We start from the raw sequence: 16,602 nt of genomic DNA, 5'->3' as shown, positions 1-16,602 counted from the left end.
ATGGAAAGTGCGCCAGAAGCCCATGGCCAGTTTAAAGTGTCCAAATCCCATATGGTCTAGCGGTTAGGATTCCTGGTTTTCACCCAGGCGGCCCGGCTTCAACTCCCGGTATGGGAATGCATGCTCCTTTTTGCTTCCCTCCTCAAAAATCCAGCAAATCTTCCTGCACCAGAAGTGACTTTTTGGCCAGCAGTAGAGCTACAGAACCCTGATATGTCGAGGTTCTGATCCAGCAAATCTTCCTGCACCAGAAGTGACTTTTTGGCCAGCAGTAGAGCTACAGAACCCTGATATGTCGAGGTTCTGACTAGCCCTTAGCCCCTTCGATAGCTCAGCTGGTAGAGCGGAGGACTGTAGGTTGGAGTGTTGGCCATCCTTAGGTCGCTGGTTCAACTCCGGCTCGAAGGAGGTGTTTTTTTCATGTTCCCACCAATGTTTTGGCTTGGAGATTGCTTTCTCACAGCTGTCAGCAGAGCTTGAATTCGCAGTCCACAATTGGAAGGCAAAAGAGCTTTCCCTGACCGGGAATCGAACCCGGGCCGCGGCGGCGAGAGCGCCGAATCCTAACCACTAGACCACCAGGGAGGGATGGTGGGCTGGAGGGCTCGTGGGCTGGAGGGCTCGTGGGCTGGTGGGCAGGAGGGCTGGAGGGCTCGTGGGCTGGTGGGCTGGTGGGCTGGAGGGCTGGTAGTCTGTTCTCCTGATAACAAGGTGAGAATGAGCAGACATCAATGCTTGCCACCGTCACATCGAAAACCAACAAGTCTGTAACAATCGGGTTTCCTTACCAATGGTGGGCCAGTGGCGCAATGGATAACGCGTCTGACTACGGATCAGAAGATTCTAGGTTCGACTCCTGGCTGGCTCGCTCTGTGCTTGTTTTTCTCCGGCTTATTTTGTTGTTGTGTTTTTTTTCTCCAAAGTCCAAAACAAAAGGCAACTCTCTAGGCATTCTTCTATTTTTTCCAAAAAAAGGCACATTCTGCACACCCATTCCGATGTCTAGGGGAGACACGGACATGCTTTGGTATTGCCATTCGTCTCACAAAATGCAGGCTGGTGGGCCAGTTGATTCTAGAATGAACAATTTCATCGCTACTCTGTAACCGCTTTACTACTTTGAAGGGTGCAATGCCATGTGGTTTTGATGTCACAGGCTTGCCATTTTGAAGCCTTATCACTAATTGCCACCTGGACATGACACAAGTATTTTCACCTGGACAAGACCTTAATTACCAGTTCGAGGTATAAATTCAGCAATCACAGGATTCTGGCCAAAAAACTGAACCTTGTGTGAGTCAACAAACATGTCCCTTGAATGCATGCAACACTATATATTTCAGTAAACCGTCCCTTCGGATGATTCTTGTATTGCCAAATTATTATCACATTGTTACAGTCACACACCAAAAGCAACATGCCACTACAAAACCCTGCGCCCACACTGGCCACATTTATGGAAAGTGGCCCACAAGCTTGTGGCCAGTTAAAGCTGGCCAGTTCCCATATGGTCTAGCAGTTAGGATTCCTGGTTTTTTTTTTTTTACTTTTTGGCCAGCAGTAGAGCTACAGAACCCTGATATGTCGAGGTTCTGACTAGCCCTTAGCCCCTTCGATAGCTCAGCTGGTAGAGCGGAGGACTGTAGGTTGGAGTGTTGGCCATCCTTAGGTCGCTGGTTCAACTCCGGCTCGAAGGAGGTGTTTTTTTCATGTTCCCACCAATGTTTTGGCTTGGAGCTGGCTTTCTCACAGCTGTCAGCAGAGCTTGAATTCGCAGTCCACAATTGGAAGGCAAAAGAGCTTTCCCTGACCGGGAATCGAACCCGGGCCGCGGCGGTGAGAGCGCCGAATCCTAACCACTAGACCACCAGGGATGGATGGTGGGCTGGAGGGCTCGTGGGCTGGTGGGCAGGAGAGCTGGAGGGCTCGTGGGCTGGTGGGCTGGTGGGCTGGTGGGCTGGAGGGCTGGTAGTCTGTTCTCCTGATAACAAGGTGAGAATGAGCAGACATCAATGCTTGCCACCGTCACATCGAAAACCAACAAGTCTGTAACAATCGGGGGTCTTTACTAATGGTGGGCCAGTGGCGCAATGGATAACGCGTCTGACTACGGATCAGAAGATTCTAGGTTCGACTCCTGGCTGGCTTGCTCTGTGCTTGTTTTTCTCCGGCTTATTTTGTTGTTGTGTTTTTTTTCTCCAAAGTCCAAAAGAAAAGGCAACTCTCTAGGCATTCTTCTATTTTTTCCAAAAAAAGGCACATTCTGCACACCCATTCCGATGTCTAGGGGAGACACGGACATGCTTTGGTATTGCCATTCATCTCACAAAATGCTGGCTGGTGGGCCAGTTGATTCTAGAATGAACAATTTCATCGCTACTCTGTAACCGCTTTACTACTTTGAAGGGTGCAATGCCATGTGGTTTTGATGTCACAGGCTTGCCATTTTGAAGCCTTATCACTAATTGCCGCCTGGACATTGAGAATAATTTGTAATCTGCATTAAACTGAACGAGCGAATAATCAGCATATTAAAAATTGGTCTCACTTTCATTATTAACCTCACAACATGTCAGTTTTGTACCTTGACAGACCGACGATAGGCAGTTTTTCCTCTAGATAACGGTTGCCATGTGTGTTTTCAGATGCATGACACAAGTATTTTCACCTGGACAAGACCTTAATTACCAGTTCGAGGTATAAATTCAGCAATCACAGGATTCTGGCCAAAAAACTGAACCATGTGTGAGTCAACAAACATGTCCCTTGAATGCATGCAACACTATATATTTCAGTAAACCGTCCCTTCGGATGATTCTTGTATTGCCAAATTATTATCACATTGTTACAGTCACACACCAAAAGCAACAGGCCACTACAAAACCCTGCGCCCACACTGGCCACATTTATGGAAAGTGGCCCACAAGCTTGTGGCCAGTTAAAGCTGGCCAGTTCCCATATGGTCTAGCAGTTAGGATTCCTGGTTTTCTCGTACGCAGCCAGGGGTTGACTCCAGTTTTTCCTCTAGATAAAGGTTGCCGTGTGTGTTTTCAAATGGATGACACGAGTATTTTCACTTGGACAAGAGCTTAATTACCAGTTTGAGGAATCAATTCTGCAATCACAGAAATCTGCCCAAATACACTGAACCCCCGGGTTGAGTGAAAAAACAGATTCCCTGAATGCATACAACACTATATAATTCAGAAAACCGTCCTTTTGGATAATTCTTGTTTTGCCAAATTATCATCACATTGTTACAGTCACAGAACTAAAGCAACAGGCCACTACAAGGTCCTGCGCCCACGCTGACCACATGTATGGAAAGTGCGCCAGAAGCCCATGGCCAGTTTAAAGTGTCCAAATCCCATATGGTCTAGCGGTTAGGATTCCTGGTTTTCACCCAGGCGGCCCGGGTTCAACTCCCAGTATGGGAATGCATGCTCCTTTTTGCTTCCCTCCTCAAAAATCCAGCAAATCTTCCTGCACCAGAAGTGACTTTTTGGCCAGCAGTAGAGCTACAGAACCCTGATATGTCGAGGTTCTGACTAGCCCTTAGCCCCTTCGATAGCTCAGCTGGTAGAGCGGAGGACTGTAGGTTGGAGTGTTGGCCATCCTTAGGTCGCTGGTTCAACTCCGGCTCGAATGAGGTGTTTTTTTCATGTTCCCACCAATGTTTTGGCTTGGAGCTGGCTTTCTCACAGCTGTCAGCAGAGCTTGAATTCGCAGTCCACAATTGGAAGGCAAAAGAGCTTTCCCTGACCGGGAATCGAACCCTGGCCGCGGCGGTGAGACCGCCGAATCCTAACCACTAGACCACCAGGGAGGGATGGTGGGCTGCTGGGCTGGTGGGCTGGAGGGCTGGAGGGCTGGTAGTCTGTTCTTCTGATAACAAGGTGAGAATGAGCAGACATCAATGCTTGCCACCGTCACATCGAAAACCAACAAGTCTGTAACAATCGGGGGTCTTTACTTTTGGTGGGCCAGTGGCGCAATGGATAACGCGTCTGACTACGGATCAGAAGATTCTAGGTTCGACTCCTGGCTGGCTCGCTCTGTGCTTGTTTTTCTCCGGCTTATTTTGTTGTTGTGTTTTTTTTCTCCAAAGTCCAAAACAAAAGGCAACTCTCTAGGCATTCTTCTATTTTTTCCAAAAAAAGGCACATTCTGCACACCCATTCCGATGTCTAGGGGAGACACGGACATGCTTTGGTATTGCCATTCGTCTCACAAAATGCAGGCTGGTGGGCCAGTTGATTCTAGAATGAACAATTTCATTGCTACTCTGTAACCGCTTTACTACTTTGAAGGGTGCAATGCCATGTGGTTTTGATGTCACAGGCTTGCCATTTTGAAGCCTTATCACTAATTGCCACCTGGACATTGAGAATAATTTGTAATCTGCATTAAACTGAACGAGCGAATAATCAGCATATTAAAAATTGGTCTCACTTTCATTATTAACCTCACAACATGTCAGTTTTGTACCTTGACAGACCGACGATAGGCAGTTTTTCCTCTAGATAACGGTTGCCATGTGTGTTTTCAGATGCATGACACAAGTATTTTCACCTGGACAAGACCTTAATTACCAGTTCGAGGTATAAATTCAGCAATCACAGGATTCTGGCCAAAAAACTGAACCTTGTGTGAGTCAACAAACATGTCCCTTGAATGCATGCAACACTATATATTTCAGTAAACCGTCCCTTCGGATGATTCTTGTATTGCCAAATTATTATCACATTGTTACAGTCACACACCAAAAGCAACAGGCCACTACAAAACCCTGCGCCCACACTGGCCACATTTATGGAAAGTGGCCCACAAGCTTGTGGCCAGTTAAAGCTGGCCAGTTCCCATATGGTCTAGCAGTTAGGATTCCTGGTTTTCTCGTACGCAGCCAGGGGTTGACTCCAGTTTTTCCTCTAGATAAAGGTTGCCGTGTGTGTTTTCAAATGGATGACACGAGTATTTTCACTTGGACAAGAGCTTAATTACCAGTTTGAGGAATCAATTCTGCAATCACAGGAATCTGCCCAAATACACTGAACCCCCGGGTTGAGTGAAAAAACAGATTCCCTGAATGCATACAACACTATATAATTCAGAAAACCGTCCTTTTGGATAATTCTTGTTTTGCCAAATTATTATCACTTTGTTACAGTCACAGAACTAAAGCAACAGGCCACTACAAGGTCCTGCGCCCACGCTGACCACATGTATGGAAAGTGCGCCAGAAGCCCATGGCCAGTTTAAAGTGTCCAGATCCCATATGGTCTAGCGGTTAGGATTCCTGGTTTTCACCCAGGCGGCCCGGGTTCAACTCCCGGTATGGGAATGCATGCTCCTTTTTGCTTCCCTCCTCAAAAATCCAGCAAATCTTCCTGCACCAGAAGTGACTTTTTGGCCAGCAGTAGAGCTACAGAACCCTGATATGTCGAGGTTCTGACTAGCCCTTAGCCCCTTCGATAGCTCAGCTGGTAGAGCGGAGGACTGTAGGTTGGAGTGTTGGCCATCCTTAGGTCGCTGGTTCAACTCCGGCTCGAAGGAGGTGTTTTTTTCATGTTCCCACCAATGTTTTGGCTTGGAGCTGGCTTTCTCACAGCTGTCAGCAGAGCTTGAATTCGCAGTCCACAATTGGAAGGCAAAAGAGCTTTCCCTGACTGGGAATCGAACCCGGGCCGCGGCGGTGAGAGCGCCGAATCCTAACCACTAGACCACCAGGGAGGGATGGTGGGCTGGAAGGCTCGTGGGCTGCTGGGCTGGTGGGCTGGAGGGCTGGAGGGCTGGTAGTCTGTTCTCCTGATAACAAGGTGAGAATGAGCAGACATCAATGCTTGCCACCGTCACATCGAAAACCAACAAGTCTGTAACAATCAGGGGTCTTTACTTTTGGTGGGCCAGTGGCGCAATGGATAACGCGTCTGACTACGGATCAGAAGATTCTAGGTTCTACTCCTGGCTGGCTCGCTCTGTGCTTGTTTTTCTCCGGCTTATTTTGTTGTTGTGTTTTTTTTCTCCAAAGTCCAAAAGAAAAGGCAACTCTCTAGGCATTCTTCTATTTTTTCCAAAAAAAGGCACATTCTGCACACCCATTCCGATGTCTAGGGGAGACACGGACATGCTTTGGTATTGCCATTCGTCTCACAAAATGCAGGCTGGTGGGCCAGTTGATTCTAGAAAGAACAATTTCATCGCTACTCTGTAACCGCTTTACTACTTTGAAGGGTGCAATGCCATGTGGTTTTGATGTCACAGGCTTGCCATTTTGAAGCCTTATCACTAATTGCCACCTGGACATTGAGAATAATTTGTAATCTGCATTAAACTGAACGAGCGAATAATCAGCAATTTTGCGGATTAAAAATTGGTCTCACTTTCATTATTAACCTCACAACATGTCAGTTTTGTACCTTGACAGACCGACGATAGGCAGTTTTTCCTCTAGATAACGGTTGCCATGTGTGTTTTCAGATGCATGACACAAGTATTTTCACCTGGACAAGACCTTAATTACCAGTTCGAGGTATAAATTCAGCAATCACAGGATTCTGGCCAAAAAACTGAACCATGTGTGAGTCAACAAACATGTCCCTTGAATGCATGCAACACTATATATTTCAGTAAACCGTCCCTTCGGATGATTCTTGTATTGCCAAATTATTATCACATTGTTACAGTCACACACCAAAAGCAACAGGCCACTACAAAACCCTGCGCCCACACTGGCCACATTTATGGAAAGTGGCCCACAAGCTTGTGGCCAGTTAAAGCTGGCCAGTTCCCATATGGTCTAGCAGTTAGGATTCCTGGTTTTCTTGTACGCAGCCAGGGGTTGACTCCAGTTTTTCCTCTAGATAAAGGTTGCCGTGTGTGTTTTCAAATGGATGACACGAGTATTTTCACTTGGACAAGAGCTTAATTACCAGTTTGAGGAATCAATTCTGCAATCACAGGAATCTGCCCAAATACACTGAACCCCCGGGTTGAGTGAAAAAACAGATTCCCTGAATGCATACAACACTATATAATTCAGAAAACCGTCCTTTTGGATAATTCTTGTTTTGCCAAATTATTATCACATTGTTACAGTCCCAGAACTAAAGCAACAGGCCACTACAAGGTCCTGCGCCCACGCTGACCACATGTATGGAAAGTGCGCCAGAAGCCCATGGCCAGTTTAAAGTGTCCAAAGCCCATACGGTCTAGCGGTTAGGATTCCTGGTGTTCACCCAGGCGGCCCGGGTTCAACTCCCGGTATGGGAATGCATGCTCCTTTTTGCTTCCCTCCTCAAAAATCCAGCAAATCTTCCTGCACCAGAAGTGACTTTTTGGCCAGCAGTAGAGCTACAGAACCCTGATAGGTCGAGGTTCTGACTAGCCCTTTGCCCCTTCGATAGCTCAGCTGGTAGAGCGGAGGACTGTAGGTTGGAGTGTTGGCCATCCTTAGGTCGCTGGTTCAACTCCGGCTCGAAGGAGGTGTTTTTTTCATGTTCCCACCAATGTTTTGGCTTGGAGCTGGCTTTCTCACAGCTGTCAGCAGAGCTTGAATTCGCAGTCCACAATTGGAAGGCAAAAGAGCTTTCCCTGACCGGGAATCGAACCCGGGCCGCGGCGGTGAGAGCGCCGAATCCTAACCACTAGACCACCAGGGAGGGATGGTGGGCTGGAGGGCTCGTGGGCTGCTGGGCTGGTGGGCTGGAGGGCTGGAGGGCTGGTAGTCTGTTCTCCTGATAACAAGGTGAGAATGAGCAGACATCAATGCTTGCCACCGTCACATCGAAAACCAACAAGTCTGTAACAATCGGGGGCCTTTACTTTTGTTGGGCCAGTGGCGCAATGGATAACGCATCTGACTACGGATCAGAAGATTCTAGGTTCGACTCCTGGCTGGCTCGCTCTGTGCTTGTTTTTCTCCGGCTTATTTTGTTGTTGTGTTTTTTTTCTCCAAAGTCCAAAAGAAAAGGCAACTCTCTAGGCATTCTTCTATTTTTTCCAAAAAAAGGCACATTCTGCACACCCATTCCGATGTCTAGGGGAGACACGGACATGCTTTGGTATTGCCATTCGTCTCACAAAATGCAGGCTGGTGGGCCAGTTGATTCTAGAATGAACAATTTCATCGCTACTCTGTAACCGCTTTACTACTTTGAAGGGTGCAATGCCATGTGGTTTTGATGTCACAGGCTTGCCATTTTGAAGCCTTATCACTAATTGCCACCTGGACATTGAGAATAATTTGTAATCTGCATTAAACTGAACGAGCGAATAATCAGCATATTAAAAATTGGTCTCACTTTCATTATTAACCTCACAACATGTCAGTTTTGTACCTTGACAGACCGACGATAGGCAGTTTTTCCTCTAGATAACGGTTGCCATGTGTGTTTTCAGATGCATGACACAAGTATTTTCACCTGGACAAGACCTTAATTACCAGTTCGAGGTATAAATTCAGCAATCACAGGATTCTGGCCAAAAAACTGAACCATGTGTGAGTCAACAAACATGTCCCTTGAATGCATGCAACACTATATATTTCAGTAAACCGTCCCTTCGGATGATTCTTGTATTGCCAAATTATTATCACATTGTTACAGTCACACACCAAAAGCAACAGGCCACTACAAAACCCTGCGCCCACACTGGCCACATTTATGGAAAGTGGCCCACAAGCTTGTGGCCAGTTAAAGCTGGCCAGTTCCCATATGGTCTAGCAGTTAGGATTCCTGGTTTTCTCGTACGCAGCCAGGGGTTGACTCCAGTTTTTCCTCTAGATAAAGGTTGCCGTGTGTGTTTTCAAATGGATGACAGGAGTATTTTCACTTGGACAAGAGCTTAATTACCAGTTTGAGGAATCAATTCTGCAATCACAGGAATCTGCCCAAATACACTGAACCCCCGGGTTGAGTGAAAAAACAGATTCCCTGAATGCATACAACACTATATAATTCAGAAAACCGTCCTTTTGGATAATTCTTGTTTTGCCAAATTATTATCACATTGTTACAGTCACAGAACTAAAGCAACAGGCCACTACAAGGTCCTGCGCCCACGCTGACCACATGTATGGAAAGTGCGCCAGAAGCCCATGGCCAGTTTAAAGTGTCCAAATCCCATATGGTCTAGCGGTTAGGATTCCTGGTTTTCACCCAGGCGGCCCGGGTTCAACTCCCGGTATGGGAATGCATGCTCCTTTTTGCTTCCCTCCTCAAAAATCCCGCAAATCTTCCTGCACCAGAAGTGACTTTTTGGCCAGCAGTAGAGCTACAGAACCCTGATATGTCGAGGTTCTGATCCAGCAAATCTTCCTGCACCAGAAGTGACTTTTTGGCCAGCAGTAGAGCTACAGAACCCTGATATGTCGAGGTTCTGACTAGCCCTTAGCCCCTTCGATAGCTCAGCTGGTAGAGCGGAGGACTGTAGGTTGGAGTGTTGGCCATCCTTAGGTCGCTGGTTCAACTCCGGCTCGAAGGAGGTGTTTTTTTCATGTTCCCACCAATGTTTTGGCTTGGAGCTGGCTTTCTCACAGCTGTCAGCAGAGCTTGAATTCGCAGTCCACAATTGGAAGGCAAAAGAGCTTTCCCTGACCGGGAATCGAACCCGGGCCGCGGCGGTGAGAGCGCTGAATCCTAACCACTAGACCACCAGGGATGGATGGTGGGCTGGAGGGCTCGTGGGCTGGTGGGCAGGAGGGCTGGAGTGCTCGTGGGCTTGTGGGCTGGTGGGCTGGTGGGCTGGAGGGCTGGTAGTCTGTTCTCCTGATAACAAGGTGAGAATGAGCAGACATCAATTCTTGCCACCGTCACATCGAAAACCAACAAGTCTGTAACAATCGGGGGTCTTTACTAATGGTGGGCCAGTGGCGCAATGGATAACGCGTCTGACTACGGATCAGAAGATTCTAGGTTTGACTCCTGGCTGGCTCGCTCTGTGCTTGTTTTTCTATGGCTTATTTTGTTGTTGTGTTTTTTTTCTCCAAAGTCCAAAAGAAAAGGCAACTCTCTAGGCATTCTTCTATTTTTTCCAAAAAAAGGCACATTCTGCACACCCATTCCGATGTCTAGGGGAGACACGGACATGCTTTGGTATTGCCATTCGTCTCACAAAATGCAGGCTGGTGGGCCAGTTGATTCTAGAAAGAACAATTTCATCGCTACTCTGTAACCGCTTTACTACTTTGAAGGGTGCAATGCCATGTGGTTTTGATGTCACAGGCTTGCCATTTTGAAGCCTTATCACTAATTGCCACCTGGACATTGAGAATAATTTGTAATCTGCATTAAACTGAACGAGCGAATAATCAGCATATTAAAAATTGGTCTCACTTTCATTATTAAACTCACAACATGTCAGTTTTGTACCTTGACAGACCGACGATAGGCTGTTTTTCCTCTAGATAACGGTTGCCATGTGTGTTTTCAGATGCATGACACAAGTATTTTCACCTGGACAAGACCTTAATTACCAGTTCGAGGTATAAATTCAGCAATCACAGGATTCTGGCCAAAAAACTGAACCTTGTGTGAGTCAACAAACATGTCCCTTGAATGCATGCAACACTATATATTTCAGTAAACCGTCCCTTCGGATGATTCTTGTATTGCCAAATTATTATCACATTGTTACAGTCACACACCAAAAGCAACAGGCCACTACAAAACCCTGCGCCCACACTGGCCACATTTATGGAAAGTGGCCCACAAGCTTGTGGCCAGTTAAAGCTGGCCAGTTCCCATATGGTCTAGCAGTTAGGATTCCTGGTTTTCTTGTACGCAGCCAGGGGTTGACTCCAGTTTTTCCTCTAGATAAAGGTTGCCATGTGTGTTTTCAAATGGATGACACGAGTATTTTCACTTGGACAAGAGCTTAATTACCAGTTTGAGGAATCAATTCTGCAATCACAGGAATCTGCCCAAATACACTGAACCCCCGGGTTGAGTGAAAAAACAGATTCCCTGAATGCATACAACACTATATAATTCAGAAAACCGTCCTTTTGGATAATTCTTGTTTTGCCAAATTATTATCACATTGTTACAGTCACAGAACTAAAGCAACAGGCCACTACAAGGTCCTGCGCCCACGCTGACCACATGTATGGAAAGTGCGCCAGAAGCCCATGGCCAGTTTAAAGTGTTCAGATCCCATATGGTCTAGCGGTTAGGATTCCTGGTTTTCACCCAGGCGGCCCGGGTTCAACTCCCGGTATGGGAATGCATGCTCCTTTTTGCTTCCCTCCTCAAAAATCCAGCAAATCTTCCTGCACCAGAAGTGACTTTTTGGCCAGCAGTAGAGCTACAGAACCCTGATATGTCGAGGTTCTGACTAGCCCTTAGCCCCTTCGATAGCTCAGCTGGTAGAGCGGAGGACTGTAGGTTGGAGTGTTGGCCATCCTTAGGTCGCTGGTTCAACTCCGGCTCGAAGGAGGTGTTTTTTTCATGTTCCCACCAATGTTTTGGCTTGGAGCTTGCTTTCTCACAGCTGTCAGCAGAGCTTGAATTCGCAGTCCACAATTGGAAGGCAAAAGAGCTTTCCCTGACCGGGAATCGAACCCGGGCCGCGGCGGTGAGAGCGCCGAATCCTAACCACTAGACCACCAGGGAGGGCTGGAGGGCTCGTGGGCTGGTGGGCTGGTGGGCAGGAGGGCTGGAGGGCTCGTGGGCTGGTGGGCTGGTGGGCTGGAGGGCTGGTAGTCTGTTCTCCTGATAACAAGGTGAGAATGAGCAGACATCAATGCTTGCCATCGTCACATCGAAAACCAACAAGTCTGTAACAATCGGGGGTCTTTACTAATGGTGGGCCAGTGGCGCAATGGATAACGCGTCTGACTACGGATCAGAAGATTCTAGGTTCGACTCCTGGCTGGCTCGCTCTGTGCTTGTTTTTCTCCGGCTTATTTTGTTGTTGTGTTTTTTTTCTCCAAAGTCCAAAAGAAAAGGCAACTCTCTAGGCATTCTTCTATTTTTTCCAAAAAAAGGCACATTCTGCACACCCATTCCGATGTCTAGGGGAGACACGGACATGCTTTGGTATTGCCATTCATCTCACAAAATGCTGGCTGGTGGGCCAGTTGATTCTAGAATGAACAATTTAATCGCTACTCTGTAACCGCTTTACTACTTTGAAGGGTGCAATGCCATGTGGTTTTGATGTCACAGGCTTGCCATTTTGAAGCCTTATCACTAATTGCCACCTGGACATTGAGAATAATTTGTAATCTGCATTAAACTGAACGAGCGAATAATCAGCATATTAAAAATTGGTCTCACTTTCATTATTAACCTCACAAAATGTCAGTTTTGTACCTTGACAGACCGACGATAGGCAGTTTTTCCTCTAGATAACGGTTGCCATGTGTGTTTTCAAATGGATGACACGAGTATTTTCACTTGGACAAGAGCTTAATTACCAGTTTTAGGAATCAATTCTGCAATCACAGGAATCTGCCCAAATACACTGAACCCCCGGGTTGAGTGAAAAAACAGATTCCCTGAATGCATACAACACTATATAATTCAGAAAACCGTCCTTTTGCATAATTCTTGTTTTGCCAAATTATTATCACATTGTTACAGTCACAGAACTAAAGCACCAGGCCACTACAAGGTCCTGCGCCCACGCTGACCACATGTATGGAAAGTGCGCCAGAAGCCCATGGCCAGTTTAAAGTGTCCAAATCCCATATGGTCTAGCGGTTAGGATTCCTGGTTTTCACCCAGGCGGCCCGGGTTCAACTCCCGGTATGGGAATGCATGCTCCTTTTTGCTTCCCTCCTCAAAAATCCAGCAAATCTTCCTGCACCAGAAGTGACTTTTTGGCCAGCAGTAGAGCTACAGAACCCTGATATGTCGAGGTTCTGATCCAGCAAATCTTCCTGCACCAGAAGTGACTTTTTGTCCAGCAGTAGAGCTACAGAACCCTGATATGTCGAGGTTCTGACTAGCCCTTAGCCCCTTCGATAGCTCAGCTGGTAGAGCGGAGGACTGTAGGTTGGAGTGTTGGCCATCCTTAGGTCGCTGGTTCAACTCCGGCTCGAAGGAGGTGTTTTTTTCATGTTCCCACCAATGTTTTGGCTTGGAGCTGGCTTTCTCACAGCTGTCAGCAGAGCTTGAATTCGCAGTCCACAATTGGAAGGCAAAAGAGCTTTCCCTGACCGGGAATCGAACCCGGGCCGCGGCGGTGAGAGCGCCGAATCCTAACCACTAGACCACCAGGGAGGGATGGTGGGCTGGAGGGCTCGTGGGCTGCTGGGCTGGTGGGCTGGAGGGCTGGAGGGCTGGTAGTCTGTTCTCCTGATAACAAGGTGAGAATGAGCAGACATCAATGCTTGCCACCGTCACATCGAAAACCAACAAGTCTGTAACAATCGGGGGTCTTTACTTTTGGTGGGCCAGTGGCGCAATGGATAACACGTCTGACTACGGATCAGAAGATTCTAGGTTCGACTCCTGGCTGGCTCGCTCTGTGCTTGTTTTTCTCCGGCTTATTTTGTTGTTGTGTTTTTTTTTCTCCAAAGTCCAAAAGAAAAGGCAACTCTCTAGGCATTCTTCTATTTTTTCCAAAAAAAGGCACATTCTGCACACTCATTCCGATGTCTAGGGGAGACACGGACATGCTTTGGTATTGCCATTCGTCTCACAAAATGCAGGCTGGTGGGCCAGTTGATTCTAGAATGAACAATTTCATCGCTACTCTGTAACCGCTTTACTACTTTGAAGGGTGCAATGCCATGTGGTTTTGATGTCACAGGCTTGCCATTTTGAAGCCTTATCACTAATTGCCACCTGGACATTGAGAATAATTTGTAATCTGCATTAAACTGAACGAGCGAATAATCAGCATATTAAAAATTGGTCTCACTTTCATTATTAACCTCACAACATGTCAGTTTTGTACCTTGACAGACCGATGATAGGCAGTTTTTCCTCTAGATAACGGTTGCCATGTGTGTTTTCAGATGCATGACACAAGTATTTTCACCTGGACAAGACCTTAATTACCAGTTCGAGGTATAAATTCAGCAATCACAGGATTCTGGCCAAAAAACTGAACCATGTGTGAGTCAACAAACATGTCCCTTGAATGCATGCAACACTATATATTTCAGTAAACCGTCCCTTCGGATGATTCTTGTATTGCCAAATTATTATCACATTGTTACAGTCACACACCAAAAGCAACAGGCCACTACAAAACCCTGCGCCCACACTGGCCACATTTATGGAAAGTGGCCCACAAGCTTGTGGCCAGTTAAAGCTGGCCAGTTCCCATATGGTCTAGCAGTTAGGATTCCTGGTTTTCTCGTACGCAGCCAGGGGTTGACTCCAGTTTTTCCTCTAGATAAAGGTTGCCGTGTGTGTTTTCAAATGGATGACACGAGTATTTTCACTTGGACAAGAGCTTAATTACCAGTTTGAGGAATCAATTCTGCAATCACAGGAATCTGCCCAAATACACTGAACCCCCGGGTTGAGTGAAAAAACAGATTCCCTGAATGCATACAACACTATATAATTCAGAAAACCGTCCTTTTGGATAATTCTTGTTTTGCCAAATTATTATCACTTTGTTACAGTCACAGAACTAAAGCAACAGGCCACTACAAGGTCCTGCGCCCACGCTGACCACATGTATGGAAAGTGCGCCAGAAGCCCATGGCCAGTTTAAAGTGTCCAGATCCCATATGGTCTAGCGGTTAGGATTCCTGGTTTTCACCCAGGCGGCCCGGGTTCAACTCCCGGTATGGGAATGCATGCTCCTTTTTGCTTCCCTCCTCAAAAATCCAGCAAATCTTCCTGCACCAGAAGTGACTTTTTGGCCAGCAGTAGAGCTACAGAACCCTGATATGTCGAGGTTCTGACTAGCCCTTAGCCCCTTCGATAGCTCAGCTGGTAGAGCGGAGGACTGTAGGTTGGAGTGTTGGCCATCCTTAGGTCGCTGGTTCAACTCCGGCTCGAAGGAGGTGTTTTTTTCATGTTCCCACCAATGTTTTGGCTTGGAGCTGGCTTTCTCACAGCTGTCAGCAGAGCTTGAATTCGCAGTCCACAATTGGAAGGCAAAAGAGCTTTCCCTGACCGGGAATCGAACCCGGGCCGCGGCGGTGAGAGCGCCGAATCCTAACCACTAGACCACCAGGGAGGGATGGTGGGCTGGAAGGCTCGTGGGCTGCTGGGCTGGTGGGCTGGAGGGCTGGAGGGCTGGTAGTCTGTTCTCCTGATAACAAGGTGAGAATGAGCAGACATCAATGCTTGCCACCGTCACATCGAAAACCAACAAGTCTGTAACAATCGGGGGTCTTTACTTTTGGTGGGCCAGTGGCGCAATGGATAACACGTCTGACTACGGATCAGAAGATTCTAGGTTCGACTCCTGGCTGGCTCGCTCTGTGCTTGTTTTTCTCCGGCTTATTTTGTTGTTGTGTTTTTTTTTCTCCAAAGTCCAAAAGAAAAGGCAACTCTCTAGGCATTCTTCTATTTTTTCCAAAAAAAGGCACATTCTGCACACCCATTCCGATGTCTAGGGGAGACACGGACATGCTTTGGTATTGCCATTCGTCTCACAAAATGCAGGCTGGTGGGCCAGTTGATTCTAGAATGAACAATTTCATCGCTACTCTGTAACCGCTTTACTACTTTGAAGGGTGCAATGCCATGTGGTTTTGATGTCACAGGCTTGCCATTTTGAAGCCTTATCACTAATTGCCACCTGGACATTGAGAATAATTTGTAATCTGCATTAAACTGAACGAGCGAATAATCAGCATATTAAAAATTGGTCTCACTTTCATTATTAACCTCACAACATGTCAGTTTTGTACCTTGACAGACCGACGATAGGCAGTTTTTCCTCTAGATAACGGTTGCCATGTGTGTTTTCAGATGCATGACACAAGTATTTTCACCTGGACAAGACCTTAATTACCAGTTCGAGGTATAAATTCAGCAATCACAGGATTCTGGCCAAAAAACTGAACCATGTGTGAGTCAACAAACATGTCCCTTGAATGCATGCAACACTATATATTTCAGTAAACCGTCCCTTCGGATGATTCTTGTATTGCCAAATTATTATCACATTGTTACAGTCACACACCAAAAGCAACAGGCCACTACAAAACCCTGCGCCCACACTGGCCACATTTATGGAAAGTGGCCCACAAGCTTGTGGCCAGTTAAAGCTGGCCAGTTCCCATATGGTCTAGCAGTTAGGATTCCTGGTTTTCTCGTACGCAGCCAGGGGTTGACTCCAGTTTTTCCTCTAGATAAAGGTTGCCGTGTGTGTTTTCAAATGGATGACACGAGTATTTTCACTTGGACAAGAGCTTAATTACCAGTTTGAGGAATCAATTCTGCAATCACAGGAATCTGCCCAAATACACTGAACCCCCGGGTTGAGTGAAAAAACAGATTCCCTGAATGCATACAACACTATATAATTCAGAAAACCGTCCTTTTGGATAATTCTTGTTTTGCCAAATTATTATCACTTTGTTACAGTCACAGAACTAAAGCAACAGGCCACTACAAGGTCCTGCGCCCACGCTGACCACATGTATGGAAAGTGCGCCAGAAGCCCATGGCCAGTTTAAAGTGTCCA

The 16,602-nt window shown here is 46.8% G+C and overlaps 16 non-coding genes across 16 annotated transcripts; all 16 read left to right on the top strand.

Annotated features, from left to right (window-relative positions):
• Positions 1-320: 320 nt before the first annotated feature.
• On the top strand, positions 321-408 carry trnay-gua (transfer RNA tyrosine (anticodon GUA)). Its single transcript is given in 2 exon segments — positions 321-357; positions 373-408. It is a non-coding gene; the product is annotated as a tRNA-Tyr (tRNA).
• Positions 409-795: 387 nt separating this feature from the next.
• Positions 796-868, top strand: trnar-acg (transfer RNA arginine (anticodon ACG)). The gene has a single exon. It is a non-coding gene; the product is annotated as a tRNA-Arg (tRNA).
• Positions 869-1,609: 741 nt separating this feature from the next.
• Positions 1,610-1,697, top strand: trnay-gua (transfer RNA tyrosine (anticodon GUA)). Its single transcript is given in 2 exon segments — positions 1,610-1,646; positions 1,662-1,697. It is a non-coding gene; the product is annotated as a tRNA-Tyr (tRNA).
• Positions 1,698-3,980: 2,283 nt separating this feature from the next.
• On the top strand, positions 3,981-4,053 carry trnar-acg (transfer RNA arginine (anticodon ACG)). The gene has a single exon. It is a non-coding gene; the product is annotated as a tRNA-Arg (tRNA).
• Positions 4,054-5,269: 1,216 nt separating this feature from the next.
• trnae-uuc (transfer RNA glutamic acid (anticodon UUC)) lies at positions 5,270-5,341 on the top strand. Its single transcript has one exon. It is a non-coding gene; the product is annotated as a tRNA-Glu (tRNA).
• A 124-nt stretch (positions 5,342-5,465) lies between these two features.
• On the top strand, positions 5,466-5,553 carry trnay-gua (transfer RNA tyrosine (anticodon GUA)). Its single transcript is given in 2 exon segments — positions 5,466-5,502; positions 5,518-5,553. It is a non-coding gene; the product is annotated as a tRNA-Tyr (tRNA).
• Positions 5,554-7,393: 1,840 nt separating this feature from the next.
• trnay-gua (transfer RNA tyrosine (anticodon GUA)) lies at positions 7,394-7,481 on the top strand. Its single transcript is given in 2 exon segments — positions 7,394-7,430; positions 7,446-7,481. It is a non-coding gene; the product is annotated as a tRNA-Tyr (tRNA).
• A 1,636-nt stretch (positions 7,482-9,117) lies between these two features.
• Positions 9,118-9,189, top strand: trnae-uuc (transfer RNA glutamic acid (anticodon UUC)). The gene has a single exon. It is a non-coding gene; the product is annotated as a tRNA-Glu (tRNA).
• A 203-nt stretch (positions 9,190-9,392) lies between these two features.
• On the top strand, positions 9,393-9,480 carry trnay-gua (transfer RNA tyrosine (anticodon GUA)). The gene is given in 2 exon segments: positions 9,393-9,429; positions 9,445-9,480. It is a non-coding gene; the product is annotated as a tRNA-Tyr (tRNA).
• Positions 9,481-11,148: 1,668 nt separating this feature from the next.
• Positions 11,149-11,220, top strand: trnae-uuc (transfer RNA glutamic acid (anticodon UUC)). The gene has a single exon. It is a non-coding gene; the product is annotated as a tRNA-Glu (tRNA).
• A 124-nt stretch (positions 11,221-11,344) lies between these two features.
• trnay-gua (transfer RNA tyrosine (anticodon GUA)) lies at positions 11,345-11,432 on the top strand. The gene is given in 2 exon segments: positions 11,345-11,381; positions 11,397-11,432. It is a non-coding gene; the product is annotated as a tRNA-Tyr (tRNA).
• Positions 11,433-11,803: 371 nt separating this feature from the next.
• On the top strand, positions 11,804-11,876 carry trnar-acg (transfer RNA arginine (anticodon ACG)). The gene has a single exon. It is a non-coding gene; the product is annotated as a tRNA-Arg (tRNA).
• Positions 11,877-12,683: 807 nt separating this feature from the next.
• Positions 12,684-12,755, top strand: trnae-uuc (transfer RNA glutamic acid (anticodon UUC)). Its single transcript has one exon. It is a non-coding gene; the product is annotated as a tRNA-Glu (tRNA).
• A 203-nt stretch (positions 12,756-12,958) lies between these two features.
• trnay-gua (transfer RNA tyrosine (anticodon GUA)) lies at positions 12,959-13,046 on the top strand. The gene is given in 2 exon segments: positions 12,959-12,995; positions 13,011-13,046. It is a non-coding gene; the product is annotated as a tRNA-Tyr (tRNA).
• A 1,637-nt stretch (positions 13,047-14,683) lies between these two features.
• On the top strand, positions 14,684-14,755 carry trnae-uuc (transfer RNA glutamic acid (anticodon UUC)). The gene has a single exon. It is a non-coding gene; the product is annotated as a tRNA-Glu (tRNA).
• Positions 14,756-14,879: 124 nt separating this feature from the next.
• trnay-gua (transfer RNA tyrosine (anticodon GUA)) lies at positions 14,880-14,967 on the top strand. Its single transcript is given in 2 exon segments — positions 14,880-14,916; positions 14,932-14,967. It is a non-coding gene; the product is annotated as a tRNA-Tyr (tRNA).
• The last annotated feature ends 1,635 nt before the right edge of the window (positions 14,968-16,602 follow it).

The sequence above is a fragment of the Carassius gibelio genome, chromosome A11 (assembly GCF_023724105.1).
Source record: "Carassius gibelio isolate Cgi1373 ecotype wild population from Czech Republic chromosome A11, carGib1.2-hapl.c, whole genome shotgun sequence".
Taxonomy (NCBI): domain Eukaryota; kingdom Metazoa; phylum Chordata; class Actinopteri; order Cypriniformes; family Cyprinidae; genus Carassius; species Carassius gibelio.
Note: the sequence above shows the minus strand (reverse complement) of the source record. Positions and strands in the feature narration are given on the sequence as shown.